The sequence below is a fragment of the Oryctolagus cuniculus genome, unplaced genomic scaffold (assembly GCF_964237555.1).
Source record: "Oryctolagus cuniculus unplaced genomic scaffold, mOryCun1.1 SCAFFOLD_68, whole genome shotgun sequence".
Taxonomy (NCBI): Eukaryota; Metazoa; Chordata; class Mammalia; order Lagomorpha; family Leporidae; genus Oryctolagus; species Oryctolagus cuniculus.
The window spans coordinates 38,630-65,259 of record NW_027208392.1 but is presented as its reverse complement, the minus strand read 5'-3'; the positions used below and the strand labels follow the sequence as shown (position 1 = coordinate 65,259).

General features: G+C 42.1%; 1 long non-coding RNA gene across 1 annotated transcript; it reads left to right on the top strand.

Moving 5' to 3' along the window:
• The first annotated feature begins 1,270 nt into the window (after positions 1–1,270).
• Positions 1,271–6,920, top strand: LOC103346221 (uncharacterized). The gene is made up of 3 exons (XR_011386158.1): positions 1,271–1,876; positions 4,303–5,154; positions 6,797–6,920. It is a non-coding gene; the product is annotated as an uncharacterized lncRNA (long non-coding RNA).
• Positions 6,921–26,630: the final 19,710 nt, after the last annotated feature.

The following is a 26,630-nucleotide window of genomic DNA, read 5'->3' as shown; positions in this document are numbered from 1 at the left end:
TGGGTTTGCAGTTAAGCTACCTGTTAGGATGCACATGTCCCATACTGGACTATCTGGGTTTGATTCCTGGTTCAGGCTCCTGATTCAGCTTCCTGCTAATATGGATCGTGAGAGGCAACAACAAAGTCCCAAGTTGTTGGGTTCCTGCCACCCACATGAGAGACCTGAACTGAGTTCTGGCTCCTTGTACTAACAGCTGCCAGCTGTTGTGGGCATGTGGGGATTGACCAGTGGATGGGATGTGTGTGTGTGTATGTGTGCACGTGTGTGTCAACCTCTCAGTTTTTAAATAGACAATAATTCCTTACAGTAATAGCCATAGAGAACAAATCAGCCCTTTCTAATAGTCCCTCAATCTCAGCTTCTACTTCCAAGAACAACTCTCTTGACTTTGCCTCTTTGTGTTCTAGAACAGTATGGTATCACCAAGAAATCCCACCTGCATTAAAGAAAGTCACCAAGAGGAAGAGCACGTGGTAAGCAGTGAGATGTTGTTGGTGAGTCCTGGGATGAACAGAGATGCTGAGGAAGCCTGGGACATCTGTCTCTGAGGAAAATGGTTGTGGGACCTAGTGGAAGAATGTCCCTTGGGAAAAATCCTAGCCAGGCAACAGTATTCAATGGTAACTTCTTGCTGTTGGTGAAGCTGCCACTATGTGTATCAAACTCTTTTTGGAACTCTTTTGTCTTTAGCTTTGATTTTTACCTTCAGCTTTGGATTTTAATAATTAAGGGCTGAATGATGTGAAATATGCATGAAATAGTCATCAAGGCATGAGTTTTTGCTGGACTTCCACAAGGAGCTCAGCCCTATGGTGGGCTGCTGTTGTAGGAGCTGGAGTTTCTCTTAAGACTTATCTCCCTCTGTGAAGTCAGCTAACTTCTGAGTGGCTCAGCCATCTCACTCAGTGTGTGTTCTCTAACTTCAATTCTCTTTTCCCACAGGGCTTGTTAACCTCTTTACAAGTGGACTGACCTTAGTAAAAAGAAGCTGAAACATTCGGATCAGAATTGCTTGTATCTTTCATTGTGTGCTGTTTTAACTTCATTGCAGTGTGCGGCAAGTGGCAATTGCTTAGTGAAATGACTGATATTTAAATTGGAGGAAGTCCTCCAGTTTTTTAGTGGGATATCTGGGGATGTTTCAGTTCTGTCTCCATGCAACTTAGGTTGGTTATGGTGTAATCTCTGGGCACCTGGCCTGGTGCTAGTCAGTTCTAGATTGGAATCTTGCCTCTGACACCAATTTTGAGCTAGCTAATAACTTGGAACTTGCCTTTCCATTATACAAGGGGAATGATCTCTTTACCTTTTAGGATAAATGTCAAGTTTCTGCAGCACAGTGACTGTTCGTGTGTTAGTTCCTTGCCACTCCCTAGCCCAGATAAACTTCCCTGCAAAGTTAGTGTCCACTTTTGCTTAAAATTTATAAATAATGCTTTCCTTATGCTCTCATTTTCTTATCAAGTTAAGAGGTCAGGTGAACACACTTCATAGATACAGAAGCTCAGAAAAATGATTTGTCTAAGGCTTGTTTAAAATAAAGTAGGTGGCTACTGTAGTTGGCGACATGGAGTATAGCTGCAGACCAGGATTCAGTTTCACTAGCTCTTGCCTAAGGAGGAGCCTACAGATGCTTAGGCTGCTGTGAAGTCCTCTTTGCTTCCCAGGTTACTGCTTTAGTCACACCCATAGAAGGAATCCAGTCCATGGAACCTGTGATGGGAGCAAGAGTATGGTTTTGTAACCTTGGGAAAATCATTCTGAATCTATTTCTCTGTCTAAAATTGGAACCACCTCATCAGGCCAATGGAGCAGTGAATGAAAACATGAAAATGATTGTGTACTGCCTAGCATGGTTCATGAATCCAATAACGTGAGTCCAAACAACAATAAGTTCAACTTCATTTGGAATAATATTTGATTTTGGTTCAGATATTTTCTAGGCTATTCATATCTGTGTCTTGTGGACTGCATTCAAATAGGCTGCCAAGCATAATGAGAAGTGGTAGGCTTATTACTTGGATAATAATTTTAAAAAAAAAACAATCTGTGTTTTTCCATCAGTTAAAACATTCCCAAATCAAGATCACCTTGACCTGAAGAACCAGTGTGAGGGGAGCATGTGTCCTGAGGAGGCAGAGTGAGGACTCTGTAACTGGGAGACAGAGCAGTCATAAGAAGATACCCCAGGGTCTCAGCACCACAGAACCCTACCCTCCTCTCCTGCACAGAAAGTATTAGGTTTCTCTTGCTACTCTCTCCCAACTTTGCCATTGCAAGTCTGCCTTTGCCGATACACAAAATGCATAAAAGTGTCCAAAAACCAAGCTCGAACGCTTGTATAAGTGATGTCCAACCATATTCCACCTTCTCTGAACAGGCTGTCTTGGTCTCTTTAGACCTTCAGCCTTCCACCAGATTTCCAGGGCTTGTGTCCAGGCTAGCTCAGTAGACATCCATGGGCCCCATTGGGAATGTTCCTCTCAGTCCCATCTTTCTACTCTGAAGGCCCTATTTCTAGCTTGCGCCCCAGAAATACTTGCCACTTCCTGAAGGATTTTGGATCCAAAAGACTTCCATAGCCTAGGCAGCTCATGTTGAGAGCCTTGGGTGATCACTGATATCATACGTAAGAGTGTTAACTGTTAAACTAGCAACAAGAGTCATGGCACTAACTTCCCATGCAGGACCTCTGCCCTCAAAGAGAATGGGACCAGGAATGGGAGAGGGAAGGGAAGGAGGGGTGGGAGAGTATGTGGGAGTGTGGGTGTGGGGGAAGAATCACTGTGTTCCTAAGGTTGTGCTTGTGAAATGCATGAGGTTTGTATTCCTTGGCTAAAAGGTTTCTTGGGGGAAAGATAAAAATAATAATAAATAAATAAAGCAACACATTCAGAGAAAAAAATGCCAATCCTGAGTATCATGGCTACATCACCAGTCAATGCTCTCTCACATGAGGGATGAAGTCGGAGACCAGGAATAGAGTGACTGCCACACTTTCTCACAACAGCCCGTTCTTTCCTTGAACAAACTTGAAAAACCTCTGCTGTCCTACTCCTACTTTTGTCTCTCCAAGCTGTAATTCCTTGCTCCCACAGTGAAGAAGGATCAAGGGGCAAGCTGGGCACCACCAGTGACACACCCACCTTTGGTCTCCTGTGAAAGTATTCCCATGTATTAGCTGCCTGGAATCTAATTCAACACACCCAAGTGTTCCCCACTGGAGAATTTACCAGACACATCGCAACATCGTGTTCACTGGAAAGACTTCATTTTATAAACAGAGACTCAAGATTTTATATCGAACAATCCCTAACCATCCTTACCTCCTCAACTGGCTTTTTATGGCCATTTCATAACTTATCCCTATTTGTAGAAACTGCATGTAATCAACTGCTCCTCTAAGAACCTTGTATTGTGCTCGTCTTAATTTCTTAATCTGATAGATGTAATGGGAAGCCTAAGGCAGATGTAAATCTGAATTTTCTTTTAGGAATTTAACTTGTATGATATAGGTTTGGGTTTTCTTCTGGAGAATAGGAATCTTTAGAAAAGTTACTTGGGTGGCTGGCACTGTGGCACAATGGGTTAACGCCCTGGCCTGAAGCACCAGCATTCCATATGGGTACCGGTTCTAGTCCTGGCTGCTCCACTTCCAATCCAGCTCTCTGCTATGGCCAGGGAAAGCAGTGGAAGATGGCCCAAGTCCTTGGGCTCCTACACCTACATGGGAGACCTGGAAGAAGCTCCCGGCTCCTGGCTTCAGATTGGCACAGCTTCAGCCGTTGCGGCCAGTTGGGGAGTGAACCAGCAGATGAAAGACCTCTCTCTCTCTCTCTCTCTCTCTCTCTCTCTGCCTTTCCTTTCTCTGTGTAACTCTGACTTTCAAATAAATAAATAGATCTTTAAAAAATAAAGAAGTTACTTGGTTCATGAATCAAGCCCAAAAGGCCCACGCTTGAGCCTGAAGTGTGTATTGCTAGCAATTACAAGTTAAATGAAACACTTTATATTCATTCCCTATAGGAAACAAATGATGATGGGAGCTCTGTGTAGGAAGTTCTGACCATTTGAGCTTCTCAGAGGCTATGGAATTCAGAGAAAAGGAGAACTTGAATGGGGAACTTGATCTTCTCCAACCAATAATTAGAACCACACGTCAACCAGCCTCCCAGGTCTCCACCGTTCAAATTCCATATGTTTCCTCTCAGTCTCTTCTGATTCTTAATTTTTACCCTCGTTATATTAAAGTTGGAGAGGACCTCTGTTAGATATAATTCCATCTTCCTGCTTTTACAGATGGGGAGAGAAGTCCAGCAGGCACGGGGCTTGTACTATCAGGAGGCATCTATCACACAGTTCAAGCAAACTTGGCAGCTCCGTGGAATCCACTGACACGCAAGGCCTTCATGCTAGTGGGGGAAGAAGGCGGCAGGAGCATTTGCCACTCAAAAGGCAAAGGTGCTCAGGACCTGTGAAATGCATGCACCTACCCTCCTGGACTCTCCACCTAAGGATCACACTGGCCAGCAGGTGGAGCTGCTGGTTCACCTCCTTGTCAGAGTCCGTGTAACCTGGGAAGGCCAGCTGGACAGGAGTTAGAATCCTGTTTGAGTCAGGTCTTGAGCCATTCTCTCTACATGTTATGATCAAGCACCCAGTCTTCTAGTCGGCACTGTCCCCAGCTAAGCTTTGTCTATATATGCTTTGACCTGTGCAGAGCAACCCTTGCTTGCGCATGCTCAGACTTGCTTAATAGAGACTCCCTGGCAGAAGTCTTGTGTCATGCAGAGAATGATAGGGGAGTGTGGGTGCAGTTTGTTGGGAAGATTGAGTGAGTCTCAAAAGAGGTTTTATTTGAAGGCATAATTGAACCCTTTATTTTCTTCCCTCTCCATTCAAGGAGAAATATCTCATTTGTAGAAACACCTCATTTGGGTGTCAGAGCCTCGGGCTAGGTTGCTCTCCATAAGTACAAGGTAAAGGAGCACTTAGGCACAGAACACTTTTACAAGTCACTTATTCAGTTGTTAACAGGCACTGAAGAAGGATTAGGACTACAAGATAAACAGAAACCCATTCTAGGACTACAAGACAAACAGAAACCATTCCTGCCTTCACCTTCAATGTAGAGGATCATGAGAAAGCAAGGTAAGTGGGAAGTCACATGTAACTGACATGCTGAAATACAAGTGTCACTCACGTCCATGGGAAATGGAGCTGAAAGCTACATTTATTTTAGTGGAAAAAATTTGAAATCCATGCATATGTTTTTGCATTTTTCATGAACATTTTGGAAACAGCTAGTATGGCACCCCTGAGTTACTGGGGGGTGGGGATATGTTAGGATGTGCTTGTATGAAAGAAGGAAATGAAAATGAAAACTTGACCTTGACCAAATCATGAAATGAATTTGAGCATCACCTGTATAACATCAGGAAGATCCTGAATGACAGACCTGCATTTCGGGTGAGAGTTTGAGACTTCCTCTCCCTAACCTGCACCCACTCTCCTCTCTCCCTCCCTTACACACAGTGAAACAATCTCCTCCAGTAATTCTCCATTAATCCCCGGGGTGGGTTTGGGGGGAGACAAGGCTCAGAGGTTCTGATTTCTTTTCTACCTTGCTGTATTGTGGGGCAGGGGCTACACTAACAGAATGCAAGGATTCCCACCAGCTAGTCACACATCCAGTTGTTTATAGCTGATTCTGGAAACATGCTGTAAAACAGATTGACTTTGCTCCAGACTGTGGGCCCTTCTATAAGAAGCTGTTAGCCTGATAAAGGGTAGATAACACACTTTACTCAATTCCACATGAGCTTCTTCCTGTCCTCCCTGTCCTCTTCTGGGATGAATCAGAAGCAAAACATGTTTGAATCATGCACCTGCTTTCACTAATCTTTCTTTAGTGGGAACTTGGAGTTTGCTGTTCCTGCCACCTGCAATGCTCCCCTCCCTTCTTTCACTTCTCTGCCCATGGATCACCTCTTTTTCTTACCACTTTTCTTAAAATGCCACTGCTTTTCCTCCACCCCTTCATCTTGGCTTGTTCTGTGCATTCTCACATGAGAGTAGCAGGGCCCCAAGTGGTTTTGTTTTCCACAGTGTCCACAAATGTCCTGGCAAAATGTCATGTGTCCCCCAATGTACAGGAAGAATCATCTGCCCAGTGAAAGGGAGGTAGGGCAGTTGCTTTGGTATTCTGACAGCTCCTCCCACAGCCTTGGGGTGGACAAGCAGTCAGTGTTCTAAAACCGCTACCCTCCCTAGTGAGGGAGGGAGGGAAGGAGGAAGGGAGGAAGGGTATGGGGCTAGACTGTACAACAGGTGGAGCAGGAGCTTAATGAAAGCAGTTTCTGCTCCTCTGTCCCCAATGCCTTGGTGCTCTGGGCAGAACTTGAGTCACCTTGCAAAGACTTCAGTCATAAATGGGGACACACACTTTCAATGCTCATGGGAAGATAGGAATGGGCAGTGATGGCACATTATGGGTACAGAGGACTTGAGGCAAGCAGCAGTTTGATTGCAAGCTGGTGGGCTTACCATGGTGTGGCTGCGTGGCTGGTCAGTCTTGAGTGTGGGGTGTAATCTCACCCACAGCAGCAACCCCTGAGACCCGGCCTCCTTCATCCTCTTGCACAGACACAGGGAGACAGATAGATCTTCCATCTGCTGCTTCACTCTCCAAGTGGCCACAAAGACCAGGGCTGATCCAAGCTGAGGCCAGGAGCCTGGAACTCCATCTGGGTCTTCCACATGAGCACAGGGGCCATCTTCTGCTCTTTTCCAGGTGCATCAACAGGGAGCTGGGTCAGAAGCAGAGCAGCCGGGACTCAAACTGAAGCTCATACGGGATGCTGGCATGGCAGTTGGCAGCTTAACCCCTGGACCACAAAGTTAGCCACAAAGCTGATTTTTTTAAGATATATTTATTTATTTGAAAGGAAGAGTTACAGAGAGGCAGAGGCAGAAGCAGAGGGAGAGAGAGAGAGAGAGAGAGAGAGAGAGAGAGAGAGAGAGTTTTCCATCCACCAGTTCACTCCCCAAATAGCTGCAATGGCCAGAGCTGGGCCAATCCGAAGCCAGGGGCCAGGAGCTTCTTCCAGGTCTCCCACATGGGTGCAGGGGCCCAAGGATTTGGGCCATCTTCTACTGCTATCCCAGGCCATAGCAGAAAGCTGGATTGGAAGAGGAGTGGCCGGGACTAAAACCAGCACCCATATGGGATGCCGGAGCTTCAGGCCAGGGCTTTAACCCGTTGTGCCACAGTGCTGGCCCTTTCCAGATTCTTTACTGAGTGAAACCATTCCAAAATATGAGGTTACTAAGGGCAAGCTTTATGGCACAGCAGATTAAGTGGCTGCCTGGGATGCTTTCACCAACCTGCCTGCTTCTGCCACTGCTACCACTACTGCTGCTCAGGGAAGCATGAGATGACGGTTCAAGTACTTGGTCCCCTGATCTCTGCAAGGGAGACCTAAATTGTATCCTGTGCTCCTGGCTTTGGCCGGGCCCTACCTGACTGCTATGTGCATTTGAGGAGTGAATCAATTTATGGAAGATCTGTCTGTCTGCCTTCCAAATGAATAAAAATACATAAAAATTAAAACATGATGTGAATAAAGAAAATTTCCAGACAAAAGTACTAACATAATTAGTCATCAGCAGACCTACACCATTGAATACTGTAGGAAGTCTACAAGCTGAAAAAAATGTTGGAAGATTCTTTATTGGATGTACAGCGACAAATCAGAATCACTAAAGATGACAAGCATGTGCAGTGGTGAATATAGATAATTAATTTCCTTAAAAGAGAGATCGTTATTTGAAGCAAAAGCTATCACACCATGTGTGGCACACATGTGTTAATTCAGTATGTACACATTGGTATAAAAATAGCACATTGTACAGGGATCTTAATGGAATTGTTGTTTGAAAAATACCCTATATTCATATGATGCAGTGTAGTGTTAATCATGTATATTGTGGTAAATTATTCATATTATAATTCCTTAGAACAATTAATGCATATGGTTATGTGTCAATTGAAGAAAATTAATACAAAAAAGCATGGTAGGGGCCAGCACTGTGGCGTAGCAGGTAAAGCTGCTACCTGCAATGCCAGCATCCCATATGGGCACTGGTTTAAGTCCTGGCTGCTCTAGTTGTGATCCAGGAAAGCAGTGAGGATGGCCCAATTCCTAGGACCCCTGCACCCATGTGGTAGAGCCAGAGGAAGTTTTTGGCTCCTGGCTTTGAATCAGCATAGCTCCGGCCATTGAGGCCAATTGAGGGGTGAATCAGCAGATGGAAGACCTCCTCTCTCTCTGCTTCTCTTTTTCTCATTGTAACTCTGACTTCCAAACAAATAAATAAATCTATAAAAAAGAAAGAAATAAAGCATTGTATGCCCTTACTAAGGTCGCCATAATTCAATACTATAGACTGAGTGGATTAAACAACAGAAATATATTTTTTCATAGTTCTGGAGAATGAAAATTCAAGAGTGAGCTTCTTCAGACTTGGTTTCTCCTAGGCCTTTTTCTTTGGTTGGAAGATGGCCAAATTCTATGTCCTCACTTGATCTTTCCTATGGCCCATCCTTGGTGTTTCTCTTCCAAAGACAGCAGTTGAATTGGATAAGGGCCCATCCAAAGGACCCTATTAATCTCAATTACTCATTTGAAGGTCCTATGAATGTCCACATACATCTTTTGGAAAAACATGTTTCATCTATAACATAGATCTAAATATACAACAGGAATGCCATATGAAATATTTAAAACACTTTATTGGCAATGGCTTTTAGTCTAGTGCTTAGATGTCAGTTAAGATGCATGTGTGCCATATTTGAGGGCCTGGGCTCAGACTCATAGTGCTAGCTTCCTTCTTGGGAGGACCCCAGTAGGCAGTGCCAATGGCTCAAGGGACTGGTGTTCAGACATCTGTGTGAAGTGGGAGGAAGAGCTTCAGTGAGTTCCCAGGTTCTGGCTTCAGCCTGGCTCAGTTGCAGTCATTGCAGGCAGCTGGGGAAGTAAAACAGTGAATGGGAATTCTCTCCATGTGTGTACCAAATAAGCAATGTAAATAAAAAGGTTTTTAAAAATAATTTAAAATATTTGATGACCTCAAAAGAAGGTAGAAAAACAGAGAAACAAATCAAATGAGATAAACAGAAAATAAATAATAAAGTAGCAGACATAATTTCAACCACATTTTAATTAAATGTAAATGGACTGATGATTAACACAGAACTCATCAGGTTTGATTAAAAGAACAAGACATTTCATTATGCAAATCCATAAGTGATCCATTTTAATACAGGTACACAGACTAAAAGTAAAAGAAGATGCACCATGCAGAGTGGGATGTACAGTGTAGGAAAGAAAACTGCATCCCATATTGGAGTATGTTGGTTTGATACACAGTTCTGGCTTCCAGCTCTACTTTCCTGCTAATTCAGACTCTAGGGGGCTGGATGATGCAAGTAACTGAATTGCTGGCTGATGATTTCAACACAGCACAGTCCCAGTCATTGTAGGTATTTGGAAACTGAATCAAAGATGAGACCTCTCTCCATCTCTGCCATTTAAATAAAAATAAATATTTTACAGAGATATACTATATGAACACTAATCATAAAAAGCTCAAGTTGAGGGGGCTGGTGCTGTGTGGCAGTAAGTTAATCCTCTGCTGTAGTATCAGCATCCCATGTGGATGCTGGCTCTAGTCCCGCCCACTTCCTCTTCTAATCCAGCTCTCTGCTGTGGCCTGGAAAGGCAGTAGAGGATGACCCAAGTGCTTGGTCCCCTGCACCCACATGGGAGACCAGGAAGAAGCACCTGGCTTGGGATCGGTGCAGCTCCAGCTTTGCGGTCATTTGGGGAGTGAATCAACAGAAGAAAGAACTTTCTCTCTGTCTCTCCCTCTCACTATCTGTAACTCTACTTCTCAAATAAATAAAATCTTTTAAAAAAAAGCTCAAGTGTGTATCATATTTGGTACAAAACAACAATATTTATGTAAAATATGTTACCACAGATATAGAGACTTTTCTTCACAATAAATAGCTCATGTGTCATTATGATATAATAATCATAAATGTCCATATTCATAAAACAAAGTTTCAAAGGACATGAGGGGCAGCACTGTGGTGCAGCAGGTTAAAGCCCGGGCTTGCAGTGCCAGCATCCCATATGGGCATTCATTTGAGCCCTGGCTGTTTCACATCCCATCCAGCTTCCTGCTAATTTGCCTGGGAAAGCAGTGGAAGACAACCCATGTTCTTGGGCCTCTGCACCTATGTGGGAGACCCTAAAGAAGCTCTTGGCTCTTAGTGTCAGATCAGCTCAGCTCTGGCCATCATAGCCATTTGGGAAGTGAACCAAAGGATGGAAGACCCTTCTCACTCTTTCTCTCTGTCTCTATTTCTCTCTGTAAGTCTTTCAAATAAATAAAAAATAAATCTAAAAGAACATGAGACAAAACCCACAGAACTAAATAAGAAACTGAAAAAAATCCACAAAGTTAGATAATTAATACTTTTCTTTTAGTAACTCATGGACCAAACAAATAAAAATCAGCCAGATATATATGAGTGCATTGATCAATGAATGTCAACCACTTTGTGGAACAGTCATCACAACAGAACATTACCTGCACAGTATCTGGCGGACCCCAACTGAGTCATCACAACTGCCTCCTGGGATCTTCATTAGCAAGAAGGTGGAATCAGGAACCAGAGCTGGAAGTCAACCCCACGCACTCTAAAGTAGGACTTGAACATTTTCTTTTTTCTTTTTTCTTTTTTGCTTTTTGTGTTTATTTTTGTATTAAAAATTTTTTTTTAAAGTTTTTAAATTAGTTTTATTTATTTGACAAAGTTACAGAGAGGGAGAGACAGAGACAGAGGTCTTCCACCCATTGATCACTCCCCATGGACCATAATAGCAGTCGGGCCAGGCCAAAGCCAGGAACCTGGAGCTCTGTCCAGGTCTCCACATGGGTGGCAGGGGCCCAGGTACTTGGGTCATCTCCTGCTGCCTTCTGAGGCACTTTACCAGGAAGCTGGATCAGAAGTGCAGCAGCTGGGACTCAAACCAGTGCTCCAATATGGGATACTGGCAGTGCTGTGCCACAACATTGGCCCCTATTTTTGTATTTTTTAATGTATTTATTTTCAACATGGAGCTGGGATGATGCGTTCTCCTTAAGCTGCCAGACACATCATTTAAGCCAAAGAAAGTGCTGGAATGATGGGTAGATTAGATCATTAAGTTCTGTTCTGGCCCTTGTTCTCCACCATCAGCTTCGTTTTTTTTTTTTTAACTTTTATTTAATGAATATAAATTTCCAAAGTACGACTTATGGATTACAATGGCTTCCCCCCATACCGTCCCTCCCACCCACAACCCTCCCCTTTCCCACTCCCTCTCCCCTTCCATTCACATCAAGATTCATTTTCAATTATCTTAATATACAGAAGATCAGCTTAGTATACATTAAGTAAGGATTTCAACAGTTTGCTCCCACACAGAAACATAAAGTGAAAAATAATAGATGATTTTTTTTAAATGATGATGAAATCAGATCAGACCTATTGTCATGTTTAATCCCAGTGAGAGTCAAGTTGGGAATTGATAATTTCTTTTTTTTCTTTTTTTTTTTCTTACAGAAGATCAGTTTAGTATGCATTAAGTAAAGATTTCAACAGTTTGCACCCCCATAGAAACACAGAGTGAAATATATTGTTTGAGTACTCGTTATAGCATTAAATCTCAATGTACAGCACATTAAGGACAGAGGTCCTACATGAGGAGTAAGTGCACAGTGACTCCTGTTGTTGACTTTACCAATTGACACTCCTGTCTATGGCATCAGTAATCTCCCTATGCTCCAGTCATGAGTTTCCAAGGCTATGGAAGCCCTCTGAGTTCTCCGACTCTTATGTTGTTTAGACAAGGTCATAGTCAAAGTGGAGGTTCTCTCCTCCCTTCAGAGAAAGGTACCTCCTTCTTTGAAGACCTGTTCTTTCCACTGGGATCTCACTCACAGAGATCTTTTTGCCAGAGTGTCTTGGCTTTCCATGCCTGAAATACTCTCATGGGCTTTTCAGCCAGATCTGAATGCCTTTAGGGCTGATTCTGAGGCCAGAGTGCTATTTAGGACATCCGCCATTCTATGAGTCTGCTGAGTATCTCACTTCCCATGTTGGATCACTCTCCCCTTTATTTATTCTATCGGTTAGTGTTAGCAGGTACTAGACTTGTTTATGTGCTCCCTTTGACTCTTAGTCCTTTCATTATGATCAATTGTGAACTGAAATTGATCACTTGGAATAGTGAGATGGCATTGGTACATGCCACCTTGATGGGATTGAATTGGAATCCCCTGGTATGTTTCTAACTCTACCATTTGGGGCAAGTCAGCTTGAGCATGTCCCAAATTGTACATCTCTTCCCTCTCTTATTCCCACTCTTATGTTTAACAGGGATCACATTTCAGTTAAATTTCAACACTTAAGAATAACTGTGTATTAATTACAGAATTAAACCAGTCATATTAAGTAGAACAGACAAAAAATACTAAGAGGGATAATGTATTAAGTTGTTCATTAGCAGTCAGGGCTATGCTGATCAAGTCACCATTTCCCATAGTGTCCATTTCACTTCAGGAGGTTTCCTTTTTGGTGTTCAGTCAGTTGTCACCGATCAGGGAGAACATATGGTATTTGTCCCTTTGGGACTGGCTTACTTCACTCAGCATGATGTGTTCCAGATTCCTCCATTTTGTTGCAAATGACTGGATTTCGTTGTTTCTTACTGCGGTATAGTATTCTAAAGAATACATATCCCATAATTTCTTTATCCAGTCTACCGTTGATGGGCATTTAGGTTGGTTCCAGGTCTTGGCTATTGCGAATTGTGTTGCGATAAACATTAGGGTGCAGACCACTTTTTTGTTTGCCAATTTAAACTCCTTTGGGTAAATTCCAAGGAGTGGGATGGCTGGGTCGAACGGTAGGGTTATATTCAGGTTTCTGAGGAATCTCCAGACTGACTTCCATAGTGGCTTGACCAGTTTGCATTCCCACCAACAGTGGGTTAGTGTCCCTTTTTCCCCACATGCTCGCCAGCATCTGTTGTTGGTAGATTTCTGTATGTGAGCCATTCTAACCGGGGTGAGGTGAAACCTCATTGTGGTTTTGATTTGCATTTCCCTGATTGCTAGTGACCTTGAACATTTTTTCATGTGCCTGTTGGCCATTTGGATTTCCTCTTTTGAAAAATGTCTATTGAGGTCCTTGGACCATCTCTTAAGTGGGTTGTTGGTTTTGTTTTTGTGGAGTTTCTTGATCTCTTTGTAGATTCTGGTTATTAACCCTTTATCTGTTGCATAGTTTGCAAATATATTTTCCCATTCTGTCGGTTGTCTCTTCACTCTCCTGACTGTTTCTTTTGCAGCACAGAAACTTCTCAATTTGATGCAATCCCAATAGTTGATTTTGGCTTTGACTGCCTGTGCCTCCTGGGTCTTTTCCAGAAATTCTTTGCCTGTGCCAATATCTTGAAGGGTTTCTACAATGTTCTCTAATAACTTGATGGTGTCAGGACGTAGATTTAGGTCTTTAATCCACGTTGAGTGGATTTTTGTGTAAGGTGAAAGGTAGGGGTCTTGCTTCATGCTTCTGCACGTGGAAATCCAGTTTTCCCAGCACCATTTATTCAATAGACTGTCCTTGCTCCAGGAATTGGTTTTAGATCCTTGATCAAATATAAGTTGGCTGTAGATGTTTGGGTTGATTTCTGGTGTTTCAATTCTGTTCCATTGGTCTATCCATCTGTTTCTGTACCAGTACCATGCTGTTTTGATTACAACTGCCCTGTAGTATGTCCTGAAATCTGGTATTGTGATGCCTTTGGCTTTGTTTTTGTTGTACAAGATTGCTTTAGCTATTCGAGGTCTCTTGTGCCTCCATATGAATTTCAGCATCATTTTTTCTAGATCTGCGAAGAATGTCTTTGGTATCTTGATTGGGATTGCATTGATTCTATAAATTGCTTTTGGGAGAATGGACATTTTGATGATGTTGATTCTTCCAATCCATGAGCATGGAAGATTTTTCCATTTTTTGGTATCCTCTTCTATTTCTTTCTTTAAAATTTTGTAATTTTCATTGTAGAGATTTTGAACGTCCTTGGTTAAGTTTATTCCAAGGTATTTGATTGTTTTTGTAGCTATTGTGAATGGGATTGATCTTAGCAGTTCTTTCTCAGTCATGGCATTGCTTGTGTATACAAAGGCTGTTGATTTTTGTGCATTGATTTTATATCCTGCCACTTTGCCAAACTCCTCTATGAGTTCCAATAGTCTCTTAGTAGAGTTCTTTGGATCCTCTAAGTAAAGAATCATATCATCTGCAAAGAGGGATAGTTTGACTTCTTCCTTCTCAATTTGTATTCCTTTGATTTCTTTTTCTTGTCTGATGGCTCTGGCTAAAACTTCCAGAACTATGTTAAATAGCAGTGGTGAGAGTGGGCATCCCTGCCTGGTGCCAGATTTCAGTGGAAATGATTCCAACTTTTCCCCATTCAATAGGATGCTGGCTGTGAGTTTTTTATAAATTGCTCTGATTATATTGAGGAATGTTCCTTCTATACCCAATTTGCTTAGAGTTTTCATCATGAAAGGGTGTTGAATTTTATCAAATGCTTTCTCTGCATCAATTGAGATAATCATATGGTTTTTCTTTTGCAGTCTGTTAATGTGGTGAATCACATTGATTGATTTGCGAATGTTGAACCATCCCTGCATACCAGGGATGAATCCCACTTGGTCTTGGTGGATGATTTTCCTGATGTGTTGTTGTACTCTATTGGCCAGAATTTTATTTAGGATTTTTGTGTCTATGTTCATCAGGGATATTGGTCTGTAATTTTCTTTCAGTGCTGCATCTTTCTCTGGCTTAGGGATTAAGGTGATGCTGGCTTCATAGAAAGAATTTGGGAGGATTCCCTCTTCTTCGATTGTTCTGAATAGTTTGAGAAGAAATGGGATTAGTTCTTCTTTAAATGTCTGGGCGAATTCAGCAGTGAATCCATCTGGTCCTGGGCTTTTCTTTGTTGGGAGGGCCTTTATTACTGTTTCAATTCCTGTTTCAGTTATGGGTCTATTTAGGTTTTCGATTTCTTCATGGTTCAATTTTGGTAGATTGTATGTGTCCAGGAATCTATCCATTTCTGATAGATTTTCCAGTTTGCTGTCATACAGGTCCTTGTAGTAATTTCTGATGATTCTTTTTATTTCTATGGTGTCTGTTGTTACGTTTCCTTTTTCATCTCTGATTTTATTGATTTGGGTCTTTTCTCTTCTTTTTTTAGTTAGTTGGGCCAATGGGGTGTCAATTTTGTTTATTTTTTCAAAAAACCAGCTTCTCGCTTGGCTGATTTTTTGTAGTGTCTTTTTGGAATCAATCCTGTTAATTTCTTCTGTGGTTTTAATTATTTCTCTTCTCCTACTAGATTTGGGTTTGGTTTGTTGCAGTTTTTCTAGGTCCTTGAGATGCGCTGAGAGCTCATTTATTTGGTACCTTTCCAATTTCTTGATATAGGCACCTATTGCTATAAATTTGCCTCTCAATACTGCTTTTGCTGTATCCCATAAGTTTTGATATGTTGTGTTGTTGTCTTCATTTACTTCCAGAAAGTTTTTGATTTCTCTTTTGATTTCTTGAATGACCCAGTGTTCATTCAGGAGCATGTTGTTCAGTCTCCATGTGTTTGCATACTTTCTGGGGTTTCCTGAGTTGCTAATTTCCAGCCTCATTCTGCTGTGGTCTGAGAAGCTGCATGGTATGATTCTAATTCTTTTACATTTGCTGAGACTTGCTTTATGACCTAGTATGTGATCAATCCTAGAGAAGGTTCCATGCACTGCTGAGAAGAATGTGAAGTCTGTAGATGTAGGGTTGAATGTTCTGTAGATATCTGTTAGATCCATTTGGGCAATAGTGTCAATTAAATCTGCTGTTTCCTTGTTGATCTTCTGTCCGGATGATCTGTCTATTTCTGAGAGTGGAGTATTGAAGTCCCCCAGTACTATTGTATTTGAATCTAAATCTCCCTTTAAGTCCCTTAACATATCTTTTAACTAGACTGGTGCCCTGTAATTAGGTGCATATACATTTATAATAGTTACATCTTCCTGTTGAATTGAACCCTTAATCATTATATAGTGTCCCTCTTTGTCTCTCTTAACAGTTTTTGTATTGAAGTTTATTTTGTCTGATATTAATATGGCTACACCTGCTTTTTTTTTGGTTTCTGTTGGCATGGAATATCTTTTTCCAACCTTTCACTTTCAGTCTGCATGCCTCTTTGTTAGAGAGATGTGTTTCTTGTAGGCAACAAATAGTTGGGTTGTGTTCTTTGAGCCAGTCAGCCAAACGGTGTCTTTTAACTGAAGAATTCAGACCATTAATGTTCAATGTGACTATTGATACATAGTGACTTTGCCCTGCCATTTTCCCGGAAATATTTTCTAGTATATGCTTTGAGCTTCCCATGCTCTTTTACTGGTAGGTGTTCTTCCTTTCCCTTCTTTCATATTGATGGCCGTGTTTCTGTGTTTCTGAGTGTAGCACATCTTTAAGTATCTTTTGCAGGGCCAGACGAGTGGCCACAAAGTCTTTCAATTTCCGTTTGCTATGAAAAGTCTTTATTTCACCTTCATTCACAAATGAGAGCTTGGCAGGATATAATATTCTGGGCTGGCAATTTTTCTCTCTTAGCACCTGTGCTATGTCTCGCTATTCCCTCCTAGCCTGTAGTGTTTCTGATGAGAAGTCTGCTGTGAGTCTGATTGGAGATCCTCTGAGAGTAATCTGATGTTTCTCTCTTGCACATTTTAGGATCTTTTCTTTATGTTTCACTGTGGTAAGTTTAATTACCACGTGTCGTGGTGAGGATCTCTTTTGGTCATGTTTATTGGGGGTTCTTTGAGCTTCCTGTACCAGGATGTCTCTGTCCTTCTCCAGACCCGGAAAGTTCTCTGCTAGTATCTCACTAAAAAGGCCTTCTAATCCTTTCTCTCTCTCCATGCCTTCAGGAAGTCCTAGAACCCGAATGTTGATTTTTTTAATAGTATCCTGTAGATTCCCAACAATAGTTTTTAGATTTCTAATTTCCTCTTCTTTTCTTTGGTTTGACTGTATGTTTTCCTGTGCTCTATCTTCTAAGTCCGATATTCTCTCTTCTGCTTCACCCATTCTGTTTTTAAGGCTTTCTAATGTGTTTGTCATTTGATCTATTGAGCTCTTCATTTCATTTTGATTTCTCTTCACTATCACACTTTCCTGTTCTACTAGTTTCTGTGTTTCATTTTGATTCTTCCTTAAAATTTCATTTTCACGAGAGAGATTTTCAATCCTGTCCAATAAGGATTTCTGTAGTTCAAGGATTTGCTTTTGAAAACTTCTAAATGTTGTTATCATAAATGTTTTGAAATCTGTATCTTGCATTTCTTCTATCTCATCATCTTCATAATCTTGGTTTGGGGTGTTTTGTTTATTTGGATGCATCATAGTGTCATCATTGATCTTGTTCCCTCGATTTCTGTGTTTGTTATTTGGCATAGTTAATTCTTCTTTCGTCACTGTGCGTTTTTTTTTAATTTTTTTTTTTATTTTATACTATGTCCATGTTAAGTGGACTGCCTGCTGTTGGAGGAGCCTTGGAGGCTTGAGATGGTGCGGCCTGAGAGCTCTGCTTGGTTCTTCCTGGTTACAGGTGTGCAAAGGTGACACCCTCAGGTTATGCGTGGTAAATCTCTTTTTATTTATTTATGTATTTTATTTATTCAGTTGGTAAGTAACACCGCACGGCGCGGCTGTGCAGAATTGATGGTTTTTAGCTTTCAGTCTCTGGCTTCTACCCAAAGAGTCTGTTTAGGCTCCTCTGGACTCCTACTGGGTTGCCTAGGCTACTGAATTATAGTGACTCAGTTCCTTAGCTCTCCCCTGTTGATATGTAAATCCAGAGAGGGGGCCTGCTCTTTGTCTCTTGCGAATTCTTCAAGCCTTTCAGCCTTGCAACCTTTGCAAGGTTGGGGGAAAGAGAAACCCCCAAGCTTTTTATTTTTTTTTTCCTTCTTTCCGGTAGTGAGTTTGCTGCACTTTCCGGCCCCCCTCTAGATTCTGACCCCCGTTTCCCCGCCAATGTCTCGGGTTATTGAGCTCACCTCCCCTTCCAGCGCCGATGTGTGGACTCGGAGCCCTGGACGTCGCAACTCTCCCCGCTGTTGTCTGTGTGACTTGCACTCTCCTTCCCGCACTGGCGTGCAGACCCTGCGGCTTCCGCGGTGCGGCTCCTGTGGCTCGGTCCCACTTCTCGGCCTCCGTGTGGTGGGCAACCTTGTTCTCCCAGTAGGTCCTCTGATTCACAGCCACTCGATCCAGAAGAGTTTCCTCTGCAATATTTTCCTGGTTCTTTTTTCTGAGGCTACTGTAACTCCCCTTTTATTAAACTAAATTTTCCCAGACTATCAGTGCGCGCCCTCACTATTCCGCTATCTTGGCTCCACCCCTGACTTGAACATTTTCTTTGGTATCATAGCTACTAGGCTAAATGCTAACTCTCCCTTTACACATTTTTTTTTCCTCTGCTTTATTTGAATGTACTGTGCATACTGTCCTGCAAATTCTGTTTCTACTAGGACCACACTGATGGCATCTTATCTTTTTCCCTGAACTTTTCTCATTTCTTCCACTTAACATGACCCATCTAAGTATTCCTTCTGGTCTTCTGTGCATTCTATTCTGCAGTTCTCCTTGTTAAATTTGTCCCTCTGTAGTCTGACACTCTTGTTTCCCTTGGGTCTATCCCACAGCCTTCAGACCAAAGCTTCTACTTCAGGTTGAATCCTCCTTTATAGCTGTCTAAATCACACCTCAAGCTCAAAAACATCTAACTTGAAAATCATATCATGGGGGCTGGCATTGTGGTATAGCGGATAATATTGGGGCCAGTGCTGTGGTGTAGCCAGCATCCCATATAGGCCCAGTTCAAGTCCCGACTGCTCCACTTCTGGTCCAGCTCTCTGCTATGGCCTGGGAAAGCAGTAGAAGATGGCCCAAGTGCTTTGGCCCCTGCACCCACATGGGAGACCTAGAAGAAACTCCTGGCTCCTGGCTTCAGATCAGCCTGGCTCTGGCCATTGCAGCCATTTGGGGAGTGAACTAGCAGATAAAAGATCTTCTCTCTTTTCTCTATTTGGCTCTCTCTCTCTCTCTCTGTAAATCTGCCTTTCAAATAAATAAATAAATACAATCTTTTTTAAAAAGTATATATATTGCAACCTGAATTTTTTACCCACTACTCCATAGGGAAAATAAATATTTTGTAGTAAACCTTTTTGGTAATTGTAGTAATTTGTAGTAAACCTTTTTGGTAATTGTTCCAAAAGACACACCTCCCTGTATCCAAGTCTTCAAATGGTCCTTCAACACAGTTACCCTTGACTGTGCCATTTTACTTGAATTAGCCCATGGACCATCAATATATATCAGACAAACAAAGTTTGAAGAGCTTTGCCAGGGCCAGCCCTGTGGTGTAGTGGGTAAAGCCTCTGCCTGCAGTGCCGGCACTCCACATGGGTATTGGTTCAAGTATTGGCTGCTCTACATCTGATCCAGCTCCCTGCTAATGTGCCTGGAAAAACAGTGAAAGATGGCCCAAGTGCTTGGGCCCCTGCACTACATGGAAGACCCAGAAGCAGCTTTTGGCTTCTGGCTTCAGTCAGACCCAGCCCTAACTATTGCGGCTATTTGGGGAGTGAACCAAATGAATGTTTCTGTCTCCCTCTACCTCTGCTTTTCAACTAAATAAATAAAAGCATCCATCTCAATCAAGATATCAGATGATTAAACCCTACTTTATGATCCAAGGAAAGACATGTCTATGTAGTGTAGCTCACCTCCAAAAGATTGATTCAAAATTACAAATGAAAGGATTGTATTTTCAACCTGCACATCTCTTGTAGGTTCTCTACACATCAAATGCTGATGTATATCAGGGAACAGAGAAGAAAGAACTGAAATTCACCAGCATTTTATAGTCTCACATAGAAGTCACCACAAGCATGATACACGCCAATCACACAGCCATTGTCTGGAGACTATAAGACTATGCTTACTTTTTTACATATGTGTGGGCATTCCATTATGCTATATTTGTATTTAGCAAACTACTTAGCAACAAAATATGATTTTTCCACTTTAAATAAATGAAAATAGACTAACTTTAAAATTCTTTTGTATTTAATGTTGCCTAGAATGGATAACTGACATTAAAGGGGGAAAAATATAGTAATTTTAACACAAACTTCAAAAGTGCAGTGTTACAAATTGATTCATTTCTAAAAAGTATCCAAAAACTAAATATAATTTTTTAACTTTTATTTAATAAATATAAATTTCCAAAGTACAGTTTTTGGATTACAGTGGCTTTTTCCCACCCATAACTTCCCTCCCACCCACAACCCTCCCATCTCCCACTCCCTCTCCTATCCCATTCACATCAAGATTCATTTTCAATTATCTTTATATACAGAAGATCAATTTAGCATATATTAAGTAAAGATTTAAACAGTTTACACTCACACAGAAATACAAAGTGTAAAATACTGTTTGAGTACTAGTTATACCATTAATTCACATAGTACAACACATTAAGGACAGAGATCCTGCATGGGAAGTAAGTGCACAGTGACTCCTGTTGTTGATTTAACAATTGACACTCTTGTTTATGACATCAGTAATCACCCTGGGTGTGTGTCACGAGTTGCCAAGGCTATGGAAGCCTTTTGAGTTCACCAACTCTGATCTTATTTAGACAAGGTCATAGTCAAAGTGGAAGTTTTCTCCTCCCTTCAGAGAAAGGTACCTCCTTTATTGATGGGCCGTTCTTTCCACTAGGATCTCATTCACAGAGATCTTTCGTTTAGGTCTTTTTTTTTTGCCAGAGTTTCTTGGCTTTCCATGCCTGAAATACTCTCATGGGCTTTTTAGCCAAATCCAAATGCCTTCAGGGCTGACTAAATACAATTTTCACTATGACAAAATGCAGAACAATTATCAAAATTAAAGGTGGCTGACATCTACAATGATATGACTGTAATCAACTCACTTATCTCCTAAAAATTTGTTCCATCTTTCTTTTTTGTTCTTGCTGTTTTTAAATATTTATTTATTTATTTATTTATTTATTTTAAAGTAAGAATTACAGAGACAGAGAGGCAGTGGAAGAGAGAGACAGAGAAATCTTCCATCTGCTGGTTCACTTTCCAAATGGTCACAGTGGCTGGGGCTGGGCTAGACCGAAGCCAGTAGCCAGCAGCTTCCTCCAAGTCTTCTATGTGGGTGCAGGGCCCCAAGCACTAGGCCCTCTTTTACTGCTTTTCCTAGCAGTTAAAGCAGTTGTTAGCAGGGAGCTAGACTGAAAGTGGAGCAGCTGGGTCTCAAAAAAGCACCCATATGGGATGCCAGCATTTTACCTGCTACACCACAGCTCTGGACCATTCCATCTTCCTTGTCAGGTAAAAATATTGTGGCAATCTTCCTGTGATACCAGAGCTATCAGGATTTAGGAGGCATCAGCACATTTGCAGTCACCAATTGTGTTGACAGACTAGGTTTCAGAGAGCTCCAATTCAGGAAATAATGGAGGTAAAATGAAGTGGTAGAGAGCAACACAAATAGATTCTCAGAAAAGACAGATTATCCCTCCAGTGATGGCCATACCTTCAATAACTTTCTAAGTACTACTTCCTAGATCCTTGCCTGTCCTCAACCCACTCACATATCTCTTCTAAAAGCTTATACAAACTTTCCAACATCACACTATCTTTGATAACTTATGGATTAGGTGAGGTATCATCACTTAAATCTTAAATCACTCTTGGCATTAGCGTGAATAATTAATTGCTTGGGCCATGCAAAGCTATGGCCTTCACCCTTCTAGGATTCCCTTGCTTCTGCTGCGAAGAACTATTGAGAACATTTGGGCCAGAGGGATGTTCCTTCAGGTGAAATCCCTATTCATGGAACCCACTGCTTCACACACCATTAGCTACTTTGTTCTAAACTAAACAGGATCAGGGCCGGAACTGTGGCACGGAGGGTTAACACCCTGGCCTGAAGTGCCGGTATCCCATATGCATGCCGGTCCTGATCCTGGCTGCTCCACTTCTGATCCAGTTCTCTGCTATGACCTGGAAAAGCAGTAGAAGATGGTCCAAGTCCTTGGGCCCCTGCACCCGCATGGGATACCCGGGGGAAGCTCCTGGCTCCTGGCTTCATATTGGCACAGTGCCAGCTGTTGCAGCCAATTGGGGAGTGAGCCATCAGATGGAAGACTTCTGCCTCTCCTCTCTCTGTGTAACTCTGACTTTCAAATAAAATTAAATAAATCTTTTAAAAAATCTTTAAGAAAATAAACTAAACAGGATTGGCATTCAGTTTCCTAATTGTTCTCACAGAATCCACTGTGCTTGGAAAGTGGATTTTGTGTAAACAAGAGCATGGGCAGGATACACAGTGCAGGAATGGGCCAGAAACTTCATTATCTGAGAAGGCAGCACAAAACCTACTACTGTCTAATAGTAGGGCAGCCTGCACACACTTCACAGTGAGTTCTCTGTGAATTTGGGGATATTTCACTGGTATTGTTAATATCTTAATGCTACAATGGATAAAATAATGTCATCCAGGCCACTAAAAGGATTCCTCAGTGGCTGAGCTGGAAGTGGACTTATACCACAGGCCTCCCTGCTGCTCACACAATCTGTAGGCTCCCCTTTCTCCATTGTCATCTTGGATTGTCCATTCCATCTGTGGAGATTCTGGAACCACATCTGCACATGTGAAAGAACACACTGGCTTTCTGGAACAGCACCCACAACTGAGGAACATCTGTCTCACTTTCTAGGGCTCCCTGTGGGCCTGTGAGGCCTCTATTTACCTTATCCCCAACCTTCAGGGAAGCAGAATTCATTCACAGCTTGTGGAGCAGCATTGGGAGAAACACAGGGCCTAGAAAACCTTGGAAGAACAGGACAGGGCTGAGAAGGATGGCGCATGCTCAGAAGGAAATGGAAAGGCCTTCCGATGGTTCTGTACTAATGGTGTCACAAGATGATAAGACTACATTTCTCATAAGCCTCTGCACCCCTCCACTAAGAAACAAGAAGAGTGGTATGTCTATTTGCTCACTATTCAGCCCTACTGCCTGTGAATACATGTAATGCATTGAGATTGGTCTCTATCCAAGTGGAATTCTCATGATCAATTCTTAGCCTGACAAATTCACATTTGAAAGAAATGTGCTAGGAATGGAGAAATTTGAACATTGCTGTTTAATGCTATTTGTCACTACTTTATTTCTATTTTTCTGTTAACTGTTTTGTAGGTATAGAACACACATCTAGGGGCTGGCACTGTGGCATAGCAGGTAAAGTCACTGCCTACAATGTGGGTATCCCATTTGGGCACCAGTTCACATCCCAGCTGCTCCACTTCCAATCCAGCTCTCTGCCGTGGCCTGGGAAAGCAGTGGAGGATGGTCTAGGTCCTTGGGCCCTTGCACCCATGTGGGAGACCCAGAATAAGCTCCTGGCTCCTTCCAGATCAGCGCAGCTCTGGCCATTGCAGCCAATTGGGAAGTGAACCAATGGATGGAAGACCTCTCTCTCTCTGCCTCTCTTTCTCTCTGTGTGTAGCTTTGACTTTCAAATAAATAAATAAGTCTTTAAAAAAAGAATAAATATCTATTTATTACAGATACTTAAAGCATGAGGAAAGTCACAATAACTCTACATTAAGATACTTAAACAACAAACTAATATTCTGTGGCAACTCATATTTCACCCTTGAAAAAAGAGGCTTTCTCTAAAGTACTACAATAATTCATTACCTATCAATGGGTCATATTTCCTAGTTAAGAAAACTATCCTAGTGCATATACTGGAATAAAATAGTGGGCCTTAAGGTGGATACACCTCAAAATCACTGTACAACCACAGATCTGCCATTGCCTGGAACGAAGGAACTCATAAGGCCTCTCTGTCCAACCCATACACCATCTATCTGACTACCTAATAAATTTTCATTGTCTAACAGCTGAACCTGAACTTTTCCCTCCATTTGTGATTTCTGCCACCAATTAGGCAAGGAGATCAGTGCAAGGGTTTCATGGCACCCCACCCCTATTGCTGCTCTCCTTCCAATTGAGATAAGCCTGTATTCTATAGTCAGAGTTGGTGTGGGTTTGAACAGGGATGTGAAGGCATACTCACTCTTACCCAACAATTTACCCCTTGTTGTTTCTATCCATAAGATATGGTTTTCCCTGTTCTCTGATCCTGCCTTTGCCCTTCAGTGGTTGTCTTTTGCAAATTAAGAAACCTGCCTCAAAATGTTAAGCCTAGATCTCTCCATTTCAGATCAGAGTGGCAATTGCACCTGAATATGTAGTTCTCAAAGTTGTATTCCTTGAAATAGAAAATGATTTGCAGGAATCAAAGAATTAGCTTGAGGGCCAGCATTTTGGTGCAGCAGGTTAAGCCACTCTGCAACAATGTCATAACATATGGTCACAAGTCTGAGTCCCAAATGCTCCACCTCCACTCCAACACCCTGCTAATGCACCTGAGAAAGCAGTGAAAGATAGCCCAAGTTCTTGGGCCTCTGCCATTCACATGGGAGACCTGAATGGAGTTCCAGACTCCTAGCTTTGGCCTTTCTCAACAGATGGAAGATCTCTCTTTCCCCCACTCTTTCTCTGTAACTCTGCATTTCAAATTAACAAATAAATCTTTTAAAAATTTTTAAAATGAATTAGTTTGTTCCATGAAGTAGCTAGTTGATTAGTCCTTTTCTAGTAATTACTGCTCCAGAATGGTGGTAGTCACACACCTCTGTCAGCAGGAGTTGTTCATACTAGGATTGGAGATGTGGATTCCATGAGGAGTTCTAATAAGAGAAAAACTGGAAAGATCATATCCATTTATAGGTAGTTGACCTCAGGCACTCACTTCCTCTTTGTCTTACCTGTACTCTTATTTATTTATTTATTTATTTATTTTGACAGGCAGAATGGACAGTGAGAGAGACAGAGAGAAAGGTCTTCCTTTTGCCATTGGTTCACCCTCCAATGGCCGCCGTGGCCTGCGCGCTGCGGCCGGTGCACCGCGCTGATCCAATGGCAGGAGCCAGGTGCTTCTCCTGGTCTCCCATGGGGTGCAGGGCCCAAGCACTTGGGCCATCCTCCACTGCACTCCTGGGCCACAGCAGAGAGCTGGCCTGGAAGAGGGACAACCAGGACAAAATCTGGCGCCCCGACCGGGACTAGAACCCGGTGTGCCAGCGCCGCAAGGCAGAGGATTAGCCTAGTGAGCCGCGGCGCCGGCCACCTGTACTCTCTATGTAATGAGTAGAGCTCATGATTTTGAGCATTAACTAAGTGACAGGAGTTCTCTGATTTGTACCAAATGCAGAAGAATTAACAGTCCCTCATGTGATGATAAGGGAAATGATGACCCAACAGAAGGATTGACTAATTGAGAATGCCGTAAGGAATAAAAGCTGAAATAAGTCCTTTCTGATACATCACTAATAAAAATATGTAGGCATATACCTGTGGTGTCTGACCATGCTTGGTTATCCATTAATTTAATTCATGAATATATTTTCAAAGAAAGAAATATGAGATAAGACTAATATCACCTTTCTCCACCATCCCCTGCCCCAAATCAATCATTGTATTTCATCCAGTTCTATGCTGCCATCACTTTCTCATGCATTTATATCTATATCTACACATAAATGTGCAGTACAGCTTACATAGGGGAAGTCACATTTTACATGAATTTGAATTTGAAATGCATTAAAAATGTTACATAAAATTTTGATAATTCAATACACCTGGCTAAAACTTTGTCAATATCATATCACATTCTTTTTTTTTTTTTTTTTTTTTTGACAGACAGACAGTGAGAGAGAGATACAGAGAGAAAGGTCTTCCTTCTGTTGGTTCACCCCCCAAATGGCCACTATGGCTGGAGCTGTGCTGATCCGAAGACAGGAGCCAGGTGCTTCCTCCTGGTCTCCCATGTGGGTGCAGGGCCCACACTTGGGCCATCCTTCACTGCCTTCCCAGGCCACAGCAGAGAGCTAGACTGGAAGTGGAGCAACTGGGACAGAACTAGCACCCCAACAGGTACTAGAACACAGAGTGCCAGTGCAGCAGGTGAAGGATTAGCCTAGTGAGCCATGGCATTGACCAATATCATATTCTTAAGCAGCAGAACTCAGGTATGAATATATTTCACTTACAATGAAATTCATCCATTAAGGGTGTACATACAAGCCACCAGCTTTCAGTTATGTGTAGCAATCACCACCATTACTTTTAGAATATTTTATCACCCCCAAAATACATAGGGATAGGCATTTGACCAAGTGGTTAAGATCTACCTGGTTACATCCACATTCCAGAGTGACTGGGTTTGAGTACCAGTTCCACACCTGATTTAATTCCAGCTTCCTACTAATGTGCGCCCTGTGAGTACAT